General features: G+C 36.4%; 1 pseudogene; it reads right to left on the bottom strand.

Moving 5' to 3' along the window:
- Positions 1-13,558: 13,558 nt before the first annotated feature.
- LOC138071820 (tripartite motif-containing protein 60-like) overlaps positions 13,559-21,852 on the bottom strand; it is a 42,073-nt pseudogene continuing 33,779 nt past the window's right edge.

The raw sequence follows: 21,852 nt of genomic DNA, 5'->3' as shown, positions 1-21,852 counted from the left end.
GGTGGCCCAAACACAGAGGTGGGGACAAAACCACAGCTGAACCCCAGGGGCTGTACAATTAAGAAAGAGAAATGAAAATCTCTTCCTGCAGCTGCACATGTCATGGACTAAATCACTGTGATCAGCTTGGTAAACCCTGCATCTGTGGAATAGAATGGACAGTGAGCACTCCCACAATGGACAGATCATCAGACAGAAAATTAATAAGGAAAATTAATGAATCCTTAAATGACACATTAGACCAGCTAGACTCAATTGGTATTTATATGACATTCCATCCAAAAGCAGCAAACTACACTTTCTTTTCAAGTGCACACAGAACATTCTCCAGAATAGATCACATCTTGGGTCACAAATAAAACCTCTGTAAATTTAGGAAAACTGAAATCATATCAAGCATCTTTTCTGACCACAATGCTATGAGATTACAGGAAAAAGCTGTAAAAAATACAAGCACATGGAGGCTAAAATGCTACTAAACAGACAAGAGATCACTGAAGAAATCAAAAAGAAAAATAAAAAAAAAAAAGAAACAAATGACAATGAAAACAAAATGACCCAAAACCTATGGGATGCAGCAAAAACATTTTCAAGAGGGAAGTTTATGGCAATACAATCCCATCTCAAGAAATAAGAAAAACCTCAAATAAACAACCTACCATTATACCTAAAGCAGCTAGAGAAAGAAGAACAAACAAAACCCAAAGTTATTAAAAGGTAAGAAATCTTAAAGATCAGAGAGGAAATAAATGAAATAGAAATGAAACCAATGGCAAAGATCAAAAAAACTAAAACCTGGTTCTTTGAAAAGACAAACAAAATTGATAAATTTTATCCAGACTCATAATTAAAAAGGGAGAGAATTCAAATCAATAAAATTATAAATGAAAAAAGAGAAGCTACAACTGACAGTGGAAACATACAATGAATCATAAAAGATTACCAGAAACAACTGCATGCCAATAAAATGGCCAGCCTGGAAGAATTGGTCAAATTTGTAGAAATGTACAACCTTCCAAGACTGAACCAGGAAGAAATAGAAAATATCAACAGATCAATCAAAAGTAATGAACACATAACTGTGATTAAAAATCTGCCAGTAAACAAAAGCCCAGGACCAGATGGCTTCGCAGATGAAGTCTTTCAAACTTTTAGAGAAAAGCTAACAACTATCCTTCTTAAAGTTTTCCAAAAAATTGCAGAGGGATGAACACTTGCAAGCTCATTCTATAAGGCCACAATCACCTTGATACCAAAACCAGATAAAGATACCACAAAAAAGAAAATTACAGGCCAATATTACTGATGAACATAGACACAAAATCCTCAACACAAACAGGATCCAACAACACATTAAAAGGATCATGTACCATAATCAAGTGGGACTTATCCTAGGGATTACAAGGATTCTTCAATATCTGTAAATCAATGTTATACAAATTGAAGAATAAAAACCATATGATCATCTCAATAGATGCAGAAAAAGCTTTTGACAAAATTATACACCCATTTATTATAAAAAACCACCAGAAAGAAGACATAAAAAGAACATAACTCAGACTAATAAAGGTGGTATACAACAAACCCACAACAAATATCATTCTCAATAGTAAAAAACTGAAAGCATTTTCTCTAAAAATCAGGAACAAAAGAAGGGTGCTCACTCTCACCACCATCATTCAACAGTTTTGGAAGTCTTAGCAATGATAATCAGAGAAGAAAATGAAATAAAAGGGGTCCAAATTGGAAAAAAGACAAAAAGGTGAAACTCTCACTGTTGGCAGATGACATGATACTATACAAGAAAATCTGAAAGATGCCACTAGAAAAGTACTAGGGCTAATCACTGAATTTGGCAAAGTTGCAGGATACAAAATTAATTCACAAAAATCTCTTGCATTCTTATATACTAACAATGAAAAATAAAATGAAATTAAGGAAATAATCCCATTTACCATTGCAATGAAAAGAATACAATACCTAGGAATAAACCTCCCTAAAGAAGCAAAAGGCCTCTACTCAGAAAGCATACTGATGAAAGAAATTAAAGACAACACAAGCAGATGGAGAGATATACTATTTTCTTGAATTGGAAGAATCAATGTTGTGAAAATGATTGTACTACTCAAAGTAATGTACAGATTGAGTACAATCTCTATCAAATTGCCAATGACATTTCCCCCAGAAATAGGACAAAAAGTTTGCAGTTTGTATGGAAAGACAAAAGATCCTTAATAGCTAAAGCAATTGCAAGAAAGAAAAACAAAACAAAAAAAGAAAAAAGAAAAACAGAGCTGGAGAAATCAGGCTCCCTGACTTCAAACTAAACTACAAAGCTACAGTCATCAAGACAGTATGGTACTGGCACAAAAACAGAAATTTAGATCAAAGGAACAAGTTAGAAAGCCTAGATATAAACCCATCCGCTATGATCACCTAATCTGTGATAAAGGAGGCAAAAATATACAGTGGAGAAAATGCAGTCTCTTTAATAAGTTGTGGTGGGAAAACTGGAGAGCTATACTTAAAAGAATGAATTTAGAACACTCCCTAACACCATATATGAAAATAAACTGAAAATGGATTAAAGACCTAAATGTAAGGCTGGACAGTAGAAAATTCTTAGAAGAAAACATATACATAACACTCTTTGACATAAATCACAGCAAGATCTTTTTTGATCTAACTTCTAGAGTAACAAAAGTAAAAACAAAAGTAAATGGGACCCAATTAAACTTAAAAATTTTTACACAGCAAAGGAAACCATAAGTAAACTGAAAATGCAACCATTGAAATGAGAGAATATATTTACAAACAAAGCAACTGACAAGGGATTAATCTCCAAAATATACCACCAGCTCATGCAACTCAATAAAAAAAAAAAAAATCAAAAAGTAGGCAGAAGACCTAAATAGACATTTCTCCAAAGACGACATACTGATGACCAACAAACACATGAAAAGATGTTCAAATAATACAAAGAGCTTCTTTATTATACAAATGTAACTCAAAAATACAATAAAGTATCACCTCACACTGGTCAGAATGGCCATTATTTTAAAAAATCTACAAACAATAAATGACAAAGATAGTGTAGAGAAAAGGCGACCCTCTTACACTGCTGGTGGGAATGTAAATTGGTGCAGCTACTATGGAGAACAGAATGGAGATTCCATAAAAAAACTAAGAATTAATATATGACCTAACAATCCCACTCCTGGGCATATACCTGGAGAAAATCATAATTCAAAAGATATATGCAGGGACTTCCCTGGTGGTCCAGTAGCTAAGACTGTGACCTAATGCAATGGGCCTGTGTTCGATCCCTGATCAGGGAACTAGATTCCACATGCTGCAACTAAGAGTTTGCGTCTGCAACTCAAGATCCCTCATGCTGCAATGAAGACCTGGCACAGCCAAATAAGTTTAAAAAAATGATACATGAACCCCAATGTTCATTGCAGCACTATTTACAATAGCCAGTCCATGGAAACAACCTAAATACCCATCAATAGAAGAATGGATAAAGATGTGGTACATAGAACAATGGAATATTACTCAGCCATTAAAAGGTTAATTAAATGCTGCAATTTGTAGAGATGCAGATGGAACCAGAGACTGTCATACAGAGTGAAGTAAGGCAGAAAGACAAAACAAATATCATATAGTATCACTTATATGTGTGATCTAGAATAATGATACAGATGAACTCATTTGCAAAGCAGAAATAAAGACACAGACATAGAGGACAAATGTGTGGATACCAAAGGGGGAAGAGTGGGAAGCATTGGTAGATTGGGCTTGGCATATATACACTACTATGCATAAAGCAGATACTAATAAGAACCTACTGTGCAGCACTCTACTCAGTACTCTGTGGCTACCTAAATTGGAAGGAAATCCAACTATACTTTAATAAAAACTAATTAAAAAATAATACAAAGAAATTCTTTATACCCTTCACCTAATTTCCTCCAAGGGCAACATTTTGCATAATTATAGTACAGTATCTCAACCAGGAAATTGCTGTTGATATAATCTACCTACCTTATTCAGATTTCACAAGTTTTACATGCATTTCTGCTGGGAGCCAGTGTGAGGAACTCCGCCCGTGGCAAAGGTCATGAGGAAGGAGGCTCGGCATTACGCAAAGGCGGGATCGAGGCTCAGGAGACCCCCTGTTTCCGAGCATCTACCCCCAAAACCAGAGTCTGCCTACTTTACTGCCTCATGCTCTCATCTATACCTCTGACTTTATGGGGGGCTGTCCCCCACCACCTCTCTCAGAGAAGGAGTTAACTTGCAGCTCCAGTCAATAAAAATTCCTGGGCATGACAAGAGTGTTTCAACTTACAAACTCCTCTAAAGGTTCTCTAGCCTGCCTGAACAGGTTCATCCGGCCACATGTGATTGTTTACAGCCTCCCAACCGTGAGAAGCACTAGATGCTTTAAACTTTCTAAATACAGATTCTTTTGAGAAGTTAGAAAATTATAGTATAGTATAGTGGGTTGGTTAGGAATTATATTGGTGAAGGGTTTTTCATTTGTTGAGCCAATATTTGCCACTAAATCTCCATATTCCCTGCCCTTATAATGAATATAACTAGCATATAGGAGAAATAAGTATTAACCTTTGATATTAATCATGTTAAACCTTAGGTTAAGTAAATTGCTTTCTTGATTATAACCCCCTGCACCCTCACCCTATAGGAATGCAACTTTATCTGGTACCTTCGGAGGGTGGCACCTGGTTTAAGAAAAAATCACCCCTGGAAAAAATGTTTTTTGGTTGACTGACCATTATCAAAAAGGGCCATAAAATGTCAGCAGGCCTCATGGCCAGAAGATGATGTAAAACCCCTAAGACCTTTGTATACATTTATATGAAGCACCTGATTTTGACAAGGGTCAGGTCGGCTGATGCCGTGTGACTCTGTATTCATCCCTATGTATAACAAAAAGTATATAAGCAAACTTAAAAATAAAGAAAACGGACCAGTTTCTGGAAAGACTGGTTCCCCCGTGTCGTTCTTTCTTGTTCTCCATTTTTCTGGCTGAATTCCCATCTGGAGTGTGGGTACTTGTGTGGGTACTCGCCAAGTCTGCTAATTTTGCCTGGGCTTCTAAGATCCGACCAGGGAGGCCTTAGTGTCTCCTCTTCTTCGGGAGAACGGGAGGACGCCTGCGGCCTACGTAGGTGGTGCAAACCTCTTGTCTCGAGGTTTTATTGGTATTCCACGTAAACCAAGTTATTCAGCATCTTTTTCTCCACTAAATTTTCCTACTACACTATTTCTTCCTAATCTTTCTTTTCTAATTAAATAGTTCTTTCCTAGGACGCCGACTCCATCTCCCCTTCAAATTCCCTGGATCCACCGGGGCTGGACCCCAGCACATTTCTATATGTGTGTATGTGGGTGTGTTTTGTTCTATACAGTATTATTGCCCATGTAGAATACTGTGATCACAGTCAAGATACAGAAGAGTTATGTAACAAGGATCCCTCATATTGCACTTTTATAATCACATTCACCTTCCAACTACACCCACATCACCCCAAACACTGGCATCTACTAATCTGTCCTCTATATCTATAATTTTGCCTTTTCAAAACTATTATATATTAATAAATGGAATCGTACAGGATATAACTTTTAGAGGTTGCCTTTTTTCTCAGCATTTCCTTGAAACTCATTCAACTTATAGCAAATGTCATTCTTTTCTTTTTTATTCCATTCCATGGTTTGGGTGTACCACATTCTGTTTATCCATTAATCAGTTGATGGACATTGGGGTTGTTTCTAGTTTTGGGACTCTTATGACTAAAGATGCTATGGCTGTTTGCAAACAAGTCTTTGTGTGGAAATATATTTTCATTTCTTTGAGATAAATACCCAAGAATGCAATATTTAAGTTGTATAGTAAGCACATGTCTAGTTTTTAAATAAACTAGTATTCTCTTTCACAGGTGGATGTACTATTTTACAATTCCATTAGTAGTGTATAAGTGATCCAGTTTCTTTGTGTGGCTGCCAACTTTTATATTATCACTATTTTTTAAGTTTTACCATTTTTTATAAACACAGAGTGGTATGCTAAACAATCCTGCTCACAGAACAATTGTTTTGTGGCTACCCTGTAGACAGTGGGCTCAATTCCTCAACCAAAATTGTTTCAGATGTGGGGACTGATGATACCACACACAGTAGGAAGGTATGAAAAGAGGAAATTATTCATATAACGGGATTTTTTTTTTTTTTGGGAGGAGAGCAGGTCAGATACCCCAAGCCAGTCTGGACTGGATTGAATGAAAGGAGGAGTAAGTGTCTTTTGATTTTATTTTGATTAGGGAGTGAGGCTAGGGTGATGATTCCCATGTGTGGGTAGGGATTTTCATAGTTTGACCTTTCCTGGAAGTGCCAAGGGAGGGAAGGCCTGGGATTTCTTATCAGCTTGCCCAGAGGCAGGGCAAAAGTGGAAGGGGTTAGGTGGAATTTGAAAGCTGTCAGCAGTCAAATGTCAAAAATGGATTCAGACACTTTATTAAACTTGCTCTTGAAATGTTGTCAAAGATTAGCTGGGCATGTTTGTGTGAGTTTATTTCTGGTTTCTCTCTTCTGTTCCATTGACCCATGTATCTAGTCATCTGCCAATAACATAATGTCTTGATGGTTTTAGCTATATAGTAAGCCTTAGCAAGGGGTAGAGTGGTTCTACTCACACTGTTCTTCCTCTTCAAGATTGTTTAAGCTATTATATGTTCTGTGAGTTCCATATAAACTTAGAATATACTTATCTATGCCTACAAAACTCCCTGCTGGAACTTTGATAAATATGGCATTAATCTATAGATCAGTTTAGGGAGAATTCACAGTTTTACTATTTTGAGTCTTTCAACCCATGAACACAATAAATCATGCCTTTTATTTAGTTCTTTGATGCCTTTCATCAGCATTTTGCAATTTTCAGGATACAGATATTATATATATTTTGTTAGATTTATACCTAAGTATTTCATTTTCTTGGAGTAATTATAAATAGAATTATATTTTAAATTTCACTTCCCACATATTTGTTGCTAGTATGTAAAATTGAGATTGATTTCAGTGTGTTGATATTGTATCCTGAGACTTTGATAAACTCACTTACTTCTAAGAGTTTTTATTTCTGTCAATTCTTTGGAGTTTTCTACATAGACAACAAATCATCAAAAGGGAAGTTTTTTTTTTCTCTTTTCAATATGTATGCTTTTTATTCTTTTTTATTGTGCTATTGTATTGGCTAAAACTTCCAGCACTGTGTTGAATAAGAGTAGTAAGACTGGTCATCCTCGACTTTTTCCTAAACTATACAAAGTGAAATGTTCAAAAAGACTAAATAAGTCAAACTAAAAACCTTAAAAACATTCAGGTAACTTATTAGAAGGCTGGAGATGAGAACTAGAGGACTGAGAAACACAGGAAATAAACAAAAAATAAAAAATAAAGTGGATGTATGAGCCCTATACATACCAATAATTACCTTAAATGTAAATAGTCTAAATACGTCAATTGAAAAGCAAACTGGCAAGAGTGGATTAATAAACCTGTGATTCAGCATGTTGTCTACAAGCAACTCACTTCAAATACAGTGACAGAAGTAGGTTGAAAGTAAAAAGACAGGATAAGCTGTGGCAAGCAAATATTAACAACAGCAGCAAAAAAGCAGGAGTAGGTATATTAAATATCAGGTAAAATAGGTTTCAAAGCAAAGAATTGTCTCATGTAGTAGTGTGTGAAATGCATGGACAGTGTACAGAGTTCTCACTTTACCATGTAGTTAAATGTGAAAGATGACAACTCTTTCTAGATGCAATGTAACAGACACCTTTTCAAGTACAGGCTTCAGTTTCTTGTAAAAGAAAGTTCTCTTTGACTCCATCAATTAGAAATTACTATCCCTGGTCTCAGGTGGTGTATTTGATGCTGTTGTATCTGCAGGTTAGTTACTATATCAGCAACTTGTGCTATTAAATTTGACAGGCCTCTAGCTCAAAGGGTCAGTAGAAAATAAGAAAGTATGTGTGTTAACTATAAGTGAAATGCATGTGGGAAATGGGGTCTGAGCAGTCCTCCTATAGAGTATAGGGAAAACAGTCAAAAAGCTCCTGCTACTGTAGTTTTGCTGTTTCTGTGAAGGTGTAAATCTACAACCATTTGCTTATTTTTCTGTTTCTTAATGCCTTTTTATTTTGCAAATAGACCCTCTTTACAGCAATACATTTTCAATGGCAATGAGAAAACGAAAGTAAATGCTTTGTACATAATTAGTGAAATGGCAACCCGCTGCAGTATTGTCGCCTGGAAAATTTCATGAGCAGAGGAGCCTGGAGGGCTGTGGTCCACAAGGTCTCAAGAATCAGACACAACTGAGAGACAGAGTACCCATGCTGCTGCTGCAGCTGTTGCTAAGTCACTTCAGTCGTGTCCGACTCTATGCGACCCCATAGATGGCAGCCCACCAGGCTCCCCCGTCCCTGGGATTCTCCAGGCAAGAACACTGGAGTGGGTTGCTATTTCCTTCTCCAATGCATGAAAGTGAAAAGTGAAAGTGAAGTCGCTCAGTCGTGTCTGACTCTTAGCAACCCCATGGACTGCACCTCACCAGGCTCCTCCATCCATGGGATTTTCCAGGCAAGAGTACTGAAGTGAGGTGCTATTGCCTTCTCCGAGAGTACACATATACATATACATATTTAGAATAATTGACTTGTAAATTTTGAGACAAATCTGATGGGGAACATGAAATAAATTTAGCATGGCTGTATATGATTCCCTTTTTGCTTCTGGTCATGACTCAGATTGTTTAAAATTTTGAGCTTTTATAGAAGTATGCTGTTCATTAACTCAAGTGTCCTACAGAGTATTGACCATCATTGTGAACAAGTCCTTTATATTCAGATTGTATTTTGTTCAATCATTTAGAAATCTTTAACCAAAGTACTCAAGGAATGGAGGACCAAAAATTTCAGCTTTTGAAGCTCTTAGCAAATTGAAATTATGAAAATAAAGCTTATATATAGGAAGAAATTGAAATTCATTATTTAGCAGATTATATGATGAGAGCCCAAACTGCATACAAGATTTAATTTTGATATTCTATAACCGTACTTTGTAATATCTTGACTTGATGTTTCTTATTTTTAACTAAACCATATAATCTGTACTGTAATACTAGAATATACTTGAGAAAGCCTTGATTTTTCAGTGTTTAAATTTGGTGAATCATTCAAAAGAATCATAAATACAGAAAATTTATTTAATGAATTTTATCTTGTAAAAATGTTTGTTGAAGGACTCCAAATGGAAGCAAAACACATTACTTTTCAAAATATTTTTCAATAAAATAATTAAAATCAAGAATACTCTCTAATTAACAGGAATTGCTCTGTTATAGATGCTGTAATATCTGTAAAGAGACTGTCTTCTCAATCAACAATATAATCTTCAGAAAAGAATAAATTGAAGTTATCCAAAATTTCAAGTTTATTGGCTATAGAGTACAACTTTGAGGAATATTCATGCAATTTTACTAAGTCCTATTGAAAAAATGTGTTTTCAGAAAAAAAAAGTCAGTTAACATAGTATTAGAAATAGATATAGCTAATAAACTGATTAAAGTGCATGAATATGTACCAGGAATAACTATTTTCTTTACGTATTTTTTAGTTTTGGAAAATCATTTTGAAAAGTGTTTTTTTTCATGGAAATAAATTTATTTTTAAAAATAATTCCAATTTGGGAAATATTTTAAATAGAAAATATATTATACCAATTTATACCAATGAAATTAGTCCAACTTGTTGGTCAATAAATACATATTTTAGAAAAGCATCAAATAACAGTGCTTCAATGTTTGATTCTTCAAAATATGTCATTTTGGAAATTAAAACACTTAAAACTATTCCTAGGAGGCTTCTTTTGTTACAGTTACCAGTAACCATCATGTTGTTAAAAACAATGGACATTTTAAAGTCCTCATCTTACTTGATATTTTTTGTCAGCTTTTCACATTGTTGACTATTTCCCTCTTCTCACAATGCTCATTTTTCTTGGTTTCTCTGAGGTACACTATACTCTCTGGTACACACACTTCTCAGTCTCTTATGATGGGCTTTTTTCATTCTTTTCATCATTACATACTGAAATACATCATCTTAATCCTTAAGCCACATCTTTCATTCTAGGTGGTCCTCAAACTACCATGACTTCAAGTAACATAAAAATATGTATCTCATATCAAGATCACTCTTTTGAATTTCAGACTTAATTATACTATTACCTAGAAGAAAATGGCTTCCCAGGTGGCACAGTAGTAAAAAAATCGGCTTGCCAGGGCAGGTTACACAAGAGATATAGGTTGGACCCTTGGGTTGGAAAGATCCCCTAGAGTAGGAAATAGCAACCCTGCTATGGCATTCTTGCCTGAAAAATTCCATGGTCAGAGGAGCCTGGTGGGCTACAGTCCAGAGGATCACAAAAAGTCGGACACAACAAAGCACAGCATAGCACTAGAAGAAAAGCTTGTCAAACTATCTCTGTAAAGGGCTATATATTAAATATTTTAAAATTTTTGATCCAGTTGGTTTCTGTCAAACTAATCAACTCTACCATTGCAGTGCAAATGCAGCCATAGACAATATATAAATAAATGAGCCTGGTTGTGTTCCAGTAAAACTTTATTTTTTAAAAAAGGAATGAGCTACTCAACATTGTACTGGAAGTTCTAGCCAGAGTTATTTAGACAAGAAAAAGAAATAAAAAGCATCCAAATTAGTAAGAAAGAAGTAAAACTATCTTTATTTGTATATGATGTGATTCTACATGTAGAAAATCCCAAAGAATCTATAAAAAAGCTACTAGAGATAATAAATTAATTCAGCAAAGTTACAGGTTACAAAATCAACACATATATACACACTGAAAAGTTGTGTTTCTAAACACGGGCAATGAAAATTCTCATAAGGAAATTAAGAAAACAGTTTCATTTGTAATAGCATCCAAAAGTATAAAATACCTAGGAATAAATTTAACCAAGGAGAGGAAAGATGTGTACATTGACATTTAAAAAGCATTGCTGAAAGAAACTAAGGAAAATCTAAATGGAAAGATATCTAGTGTTCATGGATTGGAAATTTTAATATTTTAATATATCAATACTATCCAAAGTGGTCTACAGATTCAACACAACTCCTATAAAAATTCCAGCTTTCCTTTGTGTAGAAATGGAAAAGTTGATTTTCAAATTCATATGGCATTCTAAGGGCCCCAAAATATCCAAAACAATCTTGAAAAAGAATCAAGTTGAAGGACTAACACTTCCTGACTTCAAAACTTACTACAAAGCTATAGCACTCAAAACACTGGCTTATGTATAGACATATAGAGCAATAGAACAGAGCTGAGATCCCAGAAATAAACCCTTGCATATATGGCCACTTCATTTTTGACAAAGATGTCAAGTCCTTTGAATGGGGGAAGAAATTATCTCCAATAAATGGTGCCAGGAAAATCGGATTTCCCCATGAAAAAGAATGAATTTGAACTCCTGCCTCACACCATATACAAAAGTTAACTGAAAATGATCAATGATCTAAATAAAAGTAAAACACTTAGAAGAATGCATTGGAGGAAAGATTTATGACCTTGGATTTGGCAATAGATTCTTAGATAAGACACCAAAGCACAAGCAAGAAAAGAAGAAACCGATCAATTGAGCTTCATCAAAATTGAAAACCTTTGTTCATTAAATGATACTCTTAAGAGAGGGTGAAGAGTACCTAAAAATGATAGAAAATATTTGAAAATCATAGCCAATAAGAATATAATATTTTGAATATATTAAAAAGTTACAACACCTCCTCAAAAAGACAAACAACCCAGTTAAAAATGCATCAAAAATTTGAATAAAATGTTCTGCAAAGAAGATCTACAAATCAGCAATAAGTACATGAAAAGATACTCCTCAACATCCTTAGTCAATAAAGGAAATGTAAATAAAAGCCAGAAGTGAGATATAATTTCACACTCACTAGAATGGCTATAATGATTTATTTTTAATTTTTAAAATTGAAATATAGTTGGTGCACAATATAACATAAGTTACAAGTGTACATCATAGTGATTCAAAATTTTTAAAAGTTAAATTCCACTAATAGTTACTACAAAATACTAGCTATATTCCCTATGTTGCACAATACATCCTTGTAGCTTATTTGTTTATTATATAATAGTTTGTATTTCTTAACCCCTGTTCCTATCTTGTCCTCCACTTCCCCCTCCTTACTGGCAACTGTCATAGTTTGTTCTTTATGTCTGTGAACCTGCTTCTTTTTTGTTACACTCACTAGTTTATTTTTTAGATTCTACATATAAGTGATATCATACAGTATTTGTCCTTCTCTATCTGACGTATTAAGTAACATAATATCCTCTGAGTCTATCCATGTTGTTGCAAATGGCAACATTTCATTCTTTTTTGTGGAGAATGGATACAATAATTTAAAAAAACAACTAAAAATAAAAAATGCTGGAGAGAATGTGGAGAAATTGGAACCCTTGTACTCTCATGATTGGAGTGTAAAATAGTGCAGCCACTGTGAAAACAGTTTGGTGGTTCCTCAGAAAGTTAAACATAGAATTACTATTTGACCCAGCAATTCCACGCTTAGGTATAATACCCAAAGGAATTGGAAACAGGGACTCAAACAGATACTTGTATACCAAAGTTATTACCGCATTACTCAGAATAGACAAAAAGTGGAAACAATCTAAGTGTTTATCAACAGATGAATGGATAAACAAAATGTGGTATGTACATACAATGAAATATTATTCAGCCTTACAAAGGAATTGTTATTTTTTCCATTTAGAATAGTTTATTGGTTGTGTTAAATAAGATATTATTTATTTTGAAATATTTTATCTAAGAAATTCAAAACTAGAAAGATAGTACCGACAGTCCTATGTGTAGGGCAGCAAAGGAGAAAGAGACATAAAGAACAGACTTTTGTACTCAGTGGGAGGAGAAGGTGGGGTGATTTGAGAGAATAGCATTGAAACATATATATTACCATATATAAAATAGATAGCCAGTGGGAGTTTTATGTATGATGCAGGGCACCCAAAGCCAGTGCTCTGTGACAACCTGGAGGGATAGGGTGGGAGGGGGGTTTCAGGATGGGGGAGGCACTTGTATACCTATGGCCAATTCATGTTGATATATGGCAAAACCCATCACAATATTGTAAAGTAATTATCCTCCAGTTAAAATAAAAAAGCAAACTAAACAAATAAAAATAAGGTCTTTATTAAAAAAAGAAATTCAAAGCACTTGACAACTGATGCTGGTGACAACTTTGCAATTGGCATTGCTACCCTATTTATATAGTTTCTGAAAACGAGGAAGAAAAATCCATCCTGATTTTCAGCAGCAGAAAATTTTAAAAATCCAGAATTATCAAGACAAAATTTACTAAGATTAGCCCTAAACGCTGAAATAAAATTATCCCCATGTGCTTCATCTTTCATAATCTGTTACTGAAGAGATTTTAAGAGATTCAGGATCTGGTCTAGTATAGAAATAGGGCCAAATGGCTTCTATAAAGAATCATTAAAAGTATAGAGAAGAGTTCTATCATTCATATTATAAAATGGAAACCACACTCAACTCAGTCCAGAATTGTCACAGTCTTTGTAGACTGGGACCTGGGGACTGGAGTCGACGAGAAGAGGGACGCAGGGGATCCAAGTCTAGAGTGAAATAAGGGTGCATTATTTGCAGAAATGCACGTTTATATATCTTCATACAAGACAGCTTTAGGCAGTAAAAAAATTGAGCAAAAACAAAGCCAAGCAAATAACAGTCTTTAAAGGGCCAGAAAGTATTCCATATCCTGAGTAAGAGGGACAAAATGGAATAGATTACCTTTAAGTAAAAGGTCACTGAAGGGAGTCACTGAAAGGAATCCAAACAGGTGCCCTTTCTCATGATCTCAGTCCTGAGAACTGCATGCAGCTCTGCTCGTTCCTGTTTTCCAGGAACTGATAAGGAATAGAGAGTCCTTGAGTAATGGCATATAAAAGAAGAGAGTAACATATTGGATCCCTTAAAGTTGAAAATCCCCTGACACAGAAAAATGCCTATTTTGCTGGGTCTTATTACTGGCAGAAGCTGGCTGTCTTAGGATTCATTGCACCTTAAGTGCTGTCAACATATCTCCCAGCTGCCTGGAATCTATCTTGAACTGGCTGATTCCACCTGTTCCTAGGAAGACTATCTTAACACACACTCAATGCCCATTTAGTTTTATTTTCCACTTCTACTTTCCAGTAATGCCTGCCATAATTAAATCTCTTAGAACCCAGGATAGCAGGGCAGAGATGAAATCTCCTTAAGTTATAACAAAGATTTTGTCTTTTTTCTTTCCCTGTTGCATACTTTTTCTATCCTCAGAGACAATAAGCCTAGGGTAAGCAATTTCAAGATCTAAAATCACATCTACTTGTAATGGTTTGATAATTTTGCCCAAGCCAGAATATTGTGAAGAATACTGAATCCATATTTCTTTAATCAAAATGAGAAGATGTCAGGGTATTTCCAGTTTCGATACCTGTGATGGGATATTCATAACATGTATCAGGAATCCCAGTTCTGACTGCACAAACTTGCCCTCTCCCTCCCTCAGTAAATGTTTTATGTGGAAACATGATCTGACAATGTTATGGAGTTTTCATTTAGGGTTGTTAAAATATCCACCCCTTCATTTTGTACCTGCTTAATAGCCCCTTGATTATTCTATGCAAATAGTTTAAATTGCTCAAATTCAGAATTTATTTCCTTCTCCTATACTCTACATTCTTTTCCAGTTTCACTTATTTGCTGGTTTGCAGAATTATCACTTTTTAAGTCCGTTTTACATTGCTCTTGGAGGGCTCTATGCTACAAGAGAATGAAGTTCTGATACACACTACAACATGGGTGAGCCTTGAAAACATTATGCTAAGTGAAATAAACCAGACACAAAAGGACAAATATTGCATGGTTCCAATTATTTGAAATATGTAGAATAGGCAAGTTTATGGAGATAGAAAGTAGATTAGAAGTTACCAGGGGCTGAGGGGAAAGGGGAATGGGGAGCTATTTTTTAATGGTTACAGAGTTTCTGTTGCTTCCCAGATGGCGCTAGTAGTAAAGAATCCACGTGCCAATGTAGGAGACACAAGCTGTGAAGATTCCCTGGAGAAGAGCATGACAACCTACTTCAGTATTCATGCCTGGAGAATCCTATGGGCAGAGGAGCCTGGCAGTCTACAGTCCATAGGGTCACAAGAGTTGAATATGACTGAAGCAACTTAGTAAGTGCAGAGTTTCTGTTGGGGTAATGAAAAGGCTTTGGAAATAGAGAGTGGAAATGTTTGCATGACATAGTGAATGTAATTGATGCCAATGAATTGTATATTTAAAGATGGATAAAATGGTAAATTTTGTTACCTTTATTTTATCACAATAAAATTGTAATTTTTTTAAAAAAACACACAGTGAGCCAAATTTGTCCTATAGGTCACAGTTTTCCAGCTCCTGGCTGAGACAATATTTATACTTGAATACCTATTAGCCTTCAATTAAAATAAACTTAAATTAACAAAAAAAGAATCTCAAAACTGAATTTATGATTGTCCTACACAAATCTATAGATTTTCAGCCTTTCCCATCTCAGTTAATGATGCCATCATTTTCCTGGTTGTTCATTTTAGAAACTTGAATGTTATCCTTTACATTTCCTTCTCCTTTAACTCTTATACCTAAGTCCTATTGATTCTATGCTGCTGCTGCTGTCACTTCAGTCATGTTCAACTCTTTGTGACCTCATGGACTGTCGCCTACCTTGCTCCTCTGTCCATGGAATTCTCCAGGCAAGAATACTGGAGTGGGTAGCCATTCTCTTCCCCAAGGGATCATCCCGATCCAGGGACTGAACCCAGCTTTTCTGCATTGTTGGCAGATTCTTTACTATCTGAGCCACCAGGAAAGCTATTGACTTTATACTCCTACACATTTTCTAGATCCCTTGATTTCTTTCTGTCTCTACTTTACTATGCTAGACCAACTCACCATCATTTCCCACCTGGACTTTTGCAGTTGCTTCTATACTAGTCACCCTGTTTCCTCTCTTGACCATCTCTAATTCATCAGTGGCAAAAACTGCCAGTTGTCCTTTATTTATTAAAAAAAAAAAACTAACAGTGCCTCCTCAAATATAAAATCCTCTTGTCATTTCTTGTGTTATGAATCCCTTCAGTTCTTTGGTTACTTCTTTCTCTTATCTCCCTTCATCCTTTCTCTGTGCCTCCGATTCCATCAGGTCTTCATTAGTAAGCTCCATGTTCACATCTTTGAAAGCTCAAAACTTGAAGGTTTACATATAGGGGAGTTATGTATTTAAAAAATGCTTTTTTAACTTAACTAAAATTTAGACAATATTCTTGGAGATTTGGAGCCTTAGGATACAAAAGGAAGCTAGAGAAACAAGCAGGAGCTGGTTTGCACAGAGTCTTGTGGGCAACGTTAAGAATTTTGATATTCACTCATTCATTGATGTCCTTTTCCTTCTAAAGTAATAGACTTCTTATCTGGTCATGGAGCCATCTAGGGGGAAAAAATTCACTTTCCCAAACTCCCTTGAGCTGGATGTGGCCATTGGACTAGGTTCTTGCTAAAGAAACAAAATGGCAGTGACATATAGAATTTCCAGGTGCCCTTCTTGCTGGTTGAGATGTAGCTTTGGTGCAGAACAAACTTGGACAGTGCTGGTAAGGGCAATAATGTAGGGATGATAGAAGAAGAAGATAGATGGAGCCTGGGTTCCTAAAGATTTTTAGGAGCAACATGCAATTCCAGCTCACACTTCACCTTACTTATGCCATTGTTATTTTGAGTCTGTGTTACACTTAGCCAAAAGTATAACCTAATGAAAGCACCATCTTCCACATGATAGCTAGAGTGATCATCTAAGAACACAAATCTGGTCAAAGCAATTCCTAATTTTATTTAAAACCCTTCTGTGGCTGCCCATCAATGAATGAGTGAATATCAAAATTCTTAACGTTGCCTACAAGACTCTGTGCAAACCAGCTCCTGCTTGTTTCTCTAGCTTCCTTTTGTATCCTAAGGCTCCAAATCTCCAAGAATATTGTCTAAATTTTAGTTAAGTTAAAAAAGCATTTTTTAAATACATAACTCCCCTATATGTAAACCTTCAAGTTTTGAGCTTTCAAAGATGTGAACATGGAGCTTACTAATGAAGACCTGATGGAATCGGAGGCACAGAGAAAGGATGAAGGGAGATAAGAGAAAGAAGTAACCAAAGAACTGAAGGGATTCATAACACAAGAAATGACAAGAGGATTTTATATTTGAGGAGGCACTGTTAGTTTTTTTTAAAATAAGCAGTCCAGAGACAGAGAATAATAGGTTTTGAAAAAATATTTGCATATTTATTTTTGGCTGTGCTGGGTCTTTGTTGCTGCACACAGGAAGGGGCTATTCTCTAGTTGCGGTGTGTAGGCTTCTCGTTGGTGGCACTAGTGGTAAAGAACCCATCTGCCTGGGTCAGAAAGATCCCCTGGAGAAAGGTATGGCAACCCACTCCAGTATTCTTGCTTGGAGAATGCCATAGATAGAGGAGCCAGGGGGGTTACAGTCCATGGGGTCGCACAGAATCAAACACGACTGAAGCAGCTTAGCACATAGGCTTGTCATTGCGGCAGCTTCTCTTGTTGCCAAGTGCGGGCTCCAGGGCACGGGCTTCAGTAGTTGCAGCACACGGGCTCAGTAGTTGATCCATGTGGCATGTAGAATCTTCCCAGACCAGGGATTGAACCCATGTTCCCTGCACTGGCAGGTGGATTCTTAACCACTGGAGCATCAGGGAAGTCTAGCACAGTTAGTTTTTGAGGCACAGGATCTGAATGCAGAATGGTACATGAAGGTTGCAGCAGCTGTTCAGATAAAATCCAGTGCTACTATGATGAGGAAAAAAAAAAGTAGAGCTACTACCCAGACATCAGTGGATCATTTTTTCAAGAGGGTAGATAGAATTGAATTCAGCAAGGACCCAGAACCTGTGTCATCAGTGTCAGGCATGAATGAAATCGTAGCTTACCCTCCATCTCCTGTTGTTGACCATCCTTCAGCTCTACCATTTCCCACCTCCTCTCCTTCTCCCTTCTCTCCTCTTGCCTGTTCATTAGATGCCAGCCCCTGTGTGCCAGCTACTGTACCATACTGCTGTACTTTTCAAGGTACTGAAAGGTTGTTGCTGGACCATGAAAGACGCTGGGATTCTTGGCCTCCAGAAGAGAAGAATTCAATCTGGGGCCAGAGATGAGGCTTGTTGCTCAGAGCTTTTGTGTAATAAAGTTTTATTAAAGTATAAAAGGGATAGAGAAAGCTCCTGACATAGACATCAGAAGAGGGCAGAAAGAGTACCCCCTTGCTAGTGTTAGCAATGGAGTTATATACCTTTTAATTAGTTATTACAATGAATCAAAAGAATGTCTGGAGGTTGTAAAGATCTTACTAGACCCACTCCCATAATTTACATTTTACCATAACAGGATTAGCCAGAAGGTTTTCAGGAAGGAGAAACTGTCCTCAAGCAGGATACATTGTTGTTATGTAACCCTTAGTACAGAGTTTAAACTTAGTTGTTTGTTGTGTAATCATCAGTTTCAGGCTTAAAGATAAAAACAGTTTATGTGACTAAGACTAAGGAATGTAGAGGAAAAAAAAAGTTTGTCCTTTCCTCCTCCTTGAGTATTCCAGACCCTTCTCTCCTTGGGGATCCTGGGACTTCTGATCAGCCTGCCTAGGAGTTGACTCTCTCCGTACTGTACTGTAAGATTAAAAATGTTTTATTTTTTGTGTTTAAGTTTGCTTGTTTTTTATGTATTATTTGTGTGAAAAGTATTATAAACTTATTATAGTATAGTACCATATAGCTGATTGTGTTAGCTGGGTACCTAGGCTAACTTTGTCGGATTTATGAACAAATTAGACTTATGAACATGCTCTTGGAGCAGAACTCGTTCTTTTGTAGGTGACACCGTGTACTGTTTTCTTTGCATAGAATGCTCTTTCTCGGGATTTCCCTGGTGGTCCAGTGGCTAAGACTCTGAGCTTCCAGTGCAGGGGTACTGGGTTCAATCCCTGGTCAGGGAACTAGATTCCACATGCTGTAATTACCAGTTCACATGCTGCCAGTAAAGATCCCTTATACTGCAACTTAAAAAAAAAAAATTACCCACATACCACAACAAAGATGTTATGTGCTGCAACTGAGATCTGGCACAACCAAATAAATAAAGAAACATTAAAAAAAAAATAATGCTCTTTCTCTCTTTTCCTGCCTGGATCACTCCTATTCATCTGTCAAGTGTCAGAAAAAATATCATTTCCTTAAGAAAGCCTTGATCGCTCCCTACCTTGCACCATTCTCCCAAAATAGGTAAGGGCTTTCCCTGTTTTATCCACTCAAAATACTTCTCCCCATTTTTGTTAATATTTATCTCAATTATTTGAACAGTAATTCAAATAATCCCATACTAGATTTTCAGCTTTATGAGTCCATTTTATTCACTCCAGCACCTGGCACAGTATCTGGCACATAGTAAGCAACTCAGTGTAGTACATGTTTTTAGTAGAAACGAAGTTGATAGTGAGGGCAGTTTCCTGGTAACTCAGTTGGTGAAGAATTTGCCTGCAGTGCAAGAGACTGGAGTTCAATCTCTGGAAAAGGAAATAGCAACCCATTCCGGTATTCTTGCCTGGAAAATCCTATGTACAGAGCAGCCTGGCAGGCTACAGTCCATGGGGTAGCAAAGAGTTGGACACGACTAAGTGACTGAGCACACACGCAAATAGATAGTACTAGTTATTATTACTGGAGCAAAGGGAGAAGGATGGCAATCCACTTCAGTATTCCTGCATGGAGAATTCCATGGACAGAGGAGTCTGGTGGGCTACAGTCCATGGGGTCACAAAGAGTCGGACACGACTGAAGTAACTTAGCACAAGGACTACTTTTACCTTGATTAAAGCTACCTCTTGAAACAAATGGCTTCTTGACAACTTTTAAAAGAATCTGAATTCAAGACAGCTGAAAATTAAAAAGATATGTTATTTGTCTTTGATCAACAAGATAAAATTGATTTTTACTTGCCATTTGTCAAACTTGTGAGATATTTTAGCACAAAGCAGTTAAAAGTGATTAGTGGCTATCTTCCATAAAGTATGTAATGTGGAATGAACAGAAGGAAGAAAGGAAATAGGTTTAAAGTAAAAGAATGCAAAGCATAAAAGGCATATATTATTTGGGAGTCATAGGGAGGAAATTGCTTTAATTTAAGATATTTAGTGCCCAGCCATTATTCTGGGGGCTAGATTACCTTAAATTAATGTCTAAGTATATCACCGACTCAATGGACATGAGTTTGAGTGAACTCCGGGAGTTGGTGATGGACAGGGAGGCCTGCTGCTGCTGCTGCTGCTAAGTCGCTTCAGTCATGTCCGACTCTGTATGACCCCATAGACAGCAGCCCACCAGGCTCCCCCGTCCCTGGGATTCTCCAGGCAAGAACACTGGAGTGGGTTGCCATTTCCTGGTGTGCTGCAATTCATGGGGGTTGCAGAGTCGGACATGACTGAGCAACTGAACTGAACTGAAGTATATACATATACATATATAGAATATGCATGTATATATACATACATGCATACAGGTATTATACATCTGTTTGCCTGGACAATGAGTCTACATATATTGCTACTGAATAAATTCATGGTAGAAATAAACTTTAATAATGAAAACTTAACATAAAACAAATAAAAACCTTGATGAATATCCACATTATACCAGTGAAACACCAGTGCAGTACTGAGATACTTGCATATAATGACTACAGATAAACATTAAAGGAATGTTCTTCAAAGAAAGAAACAAATAACATCATAAACTATACTTATATTTAAGCTTTTCCTCCCAGGGATTTTACTTTTCTACAATCATTGCCTTCAACCATGCTCTATTGAGTATCTTTTGCATCTCTTAATGATACCTTGGGTGAATTCCAAAGCTTTCTTGTTTCTTCTGATTGCTAAAACTCAGTTCAATCTAGTTAATGTTATGCATGGTGGAGTGTTCAGGAGTAATGCATACTGATGTTTGCCGCTTACTTTGAATTACATCCAAAAAATAAGATGAATTGATAAATGATACAGGGATAAATAGAAGGTTAGACATGAGATAAAGCAAACATAGCATCAAGGTGGTGAGTATATGGGTGTTTAATGTGTCATTCTTTCAGTTTTTCTATTTGTTTAAAAATATTCAAAATAAAATGTTAGGAAAAAAGGCCCTTTCCTCCACCTCTCCCCCAAACCTCCATTTATTCTCAATTTAAAACATCAACTTCAAACTCAATTTAAGTACTATCTCTTTCCTTCTCCCAGGGGCAGTGGACCCAGGGAACTGTGACTTCATGAACTTATGAGATGTGGGAAGCAAGTGAACCCAGAACCTCCTGCCTGGAAGATTTCAAAATAGGCCTGGTGGGCTCCATTACCCTTGTAGTCAAGTTATGGTTAAGTATTCAAATATGGAACTCATATTGAAAGGGGACAGGCCCCACAGTCCATTCTTGGCTCAAAGTGAAATGGGAAGCAAGTGGAGCTGTAGACCTGACCATGCCAAGCCTCTGGAAGGCTGGGCTCCTGATTTAAAATGGGAAATAATGCTGAAGGGATTAAACCCA

The sequence above is a fragment of the Capricornis sumatraensis genome, chromosome X (assembly GCF_032405125.1).
Source record: "Capricornis sumatraensis isolate serow.1 chromosome X, serow.2, whole genome shotgun sequence".
In the NCBI taxonomy this organism is placed as follows: domain Eukaryota; kingdom Metazoa; phylum Chordata; class Mammalia; order Artiodactyla; family Bovidae; genus Capricornis; species Capricornis sumatraensis.
This window is presented reverse-complemented; position numbering and strand designations above follow the sequence as displayed.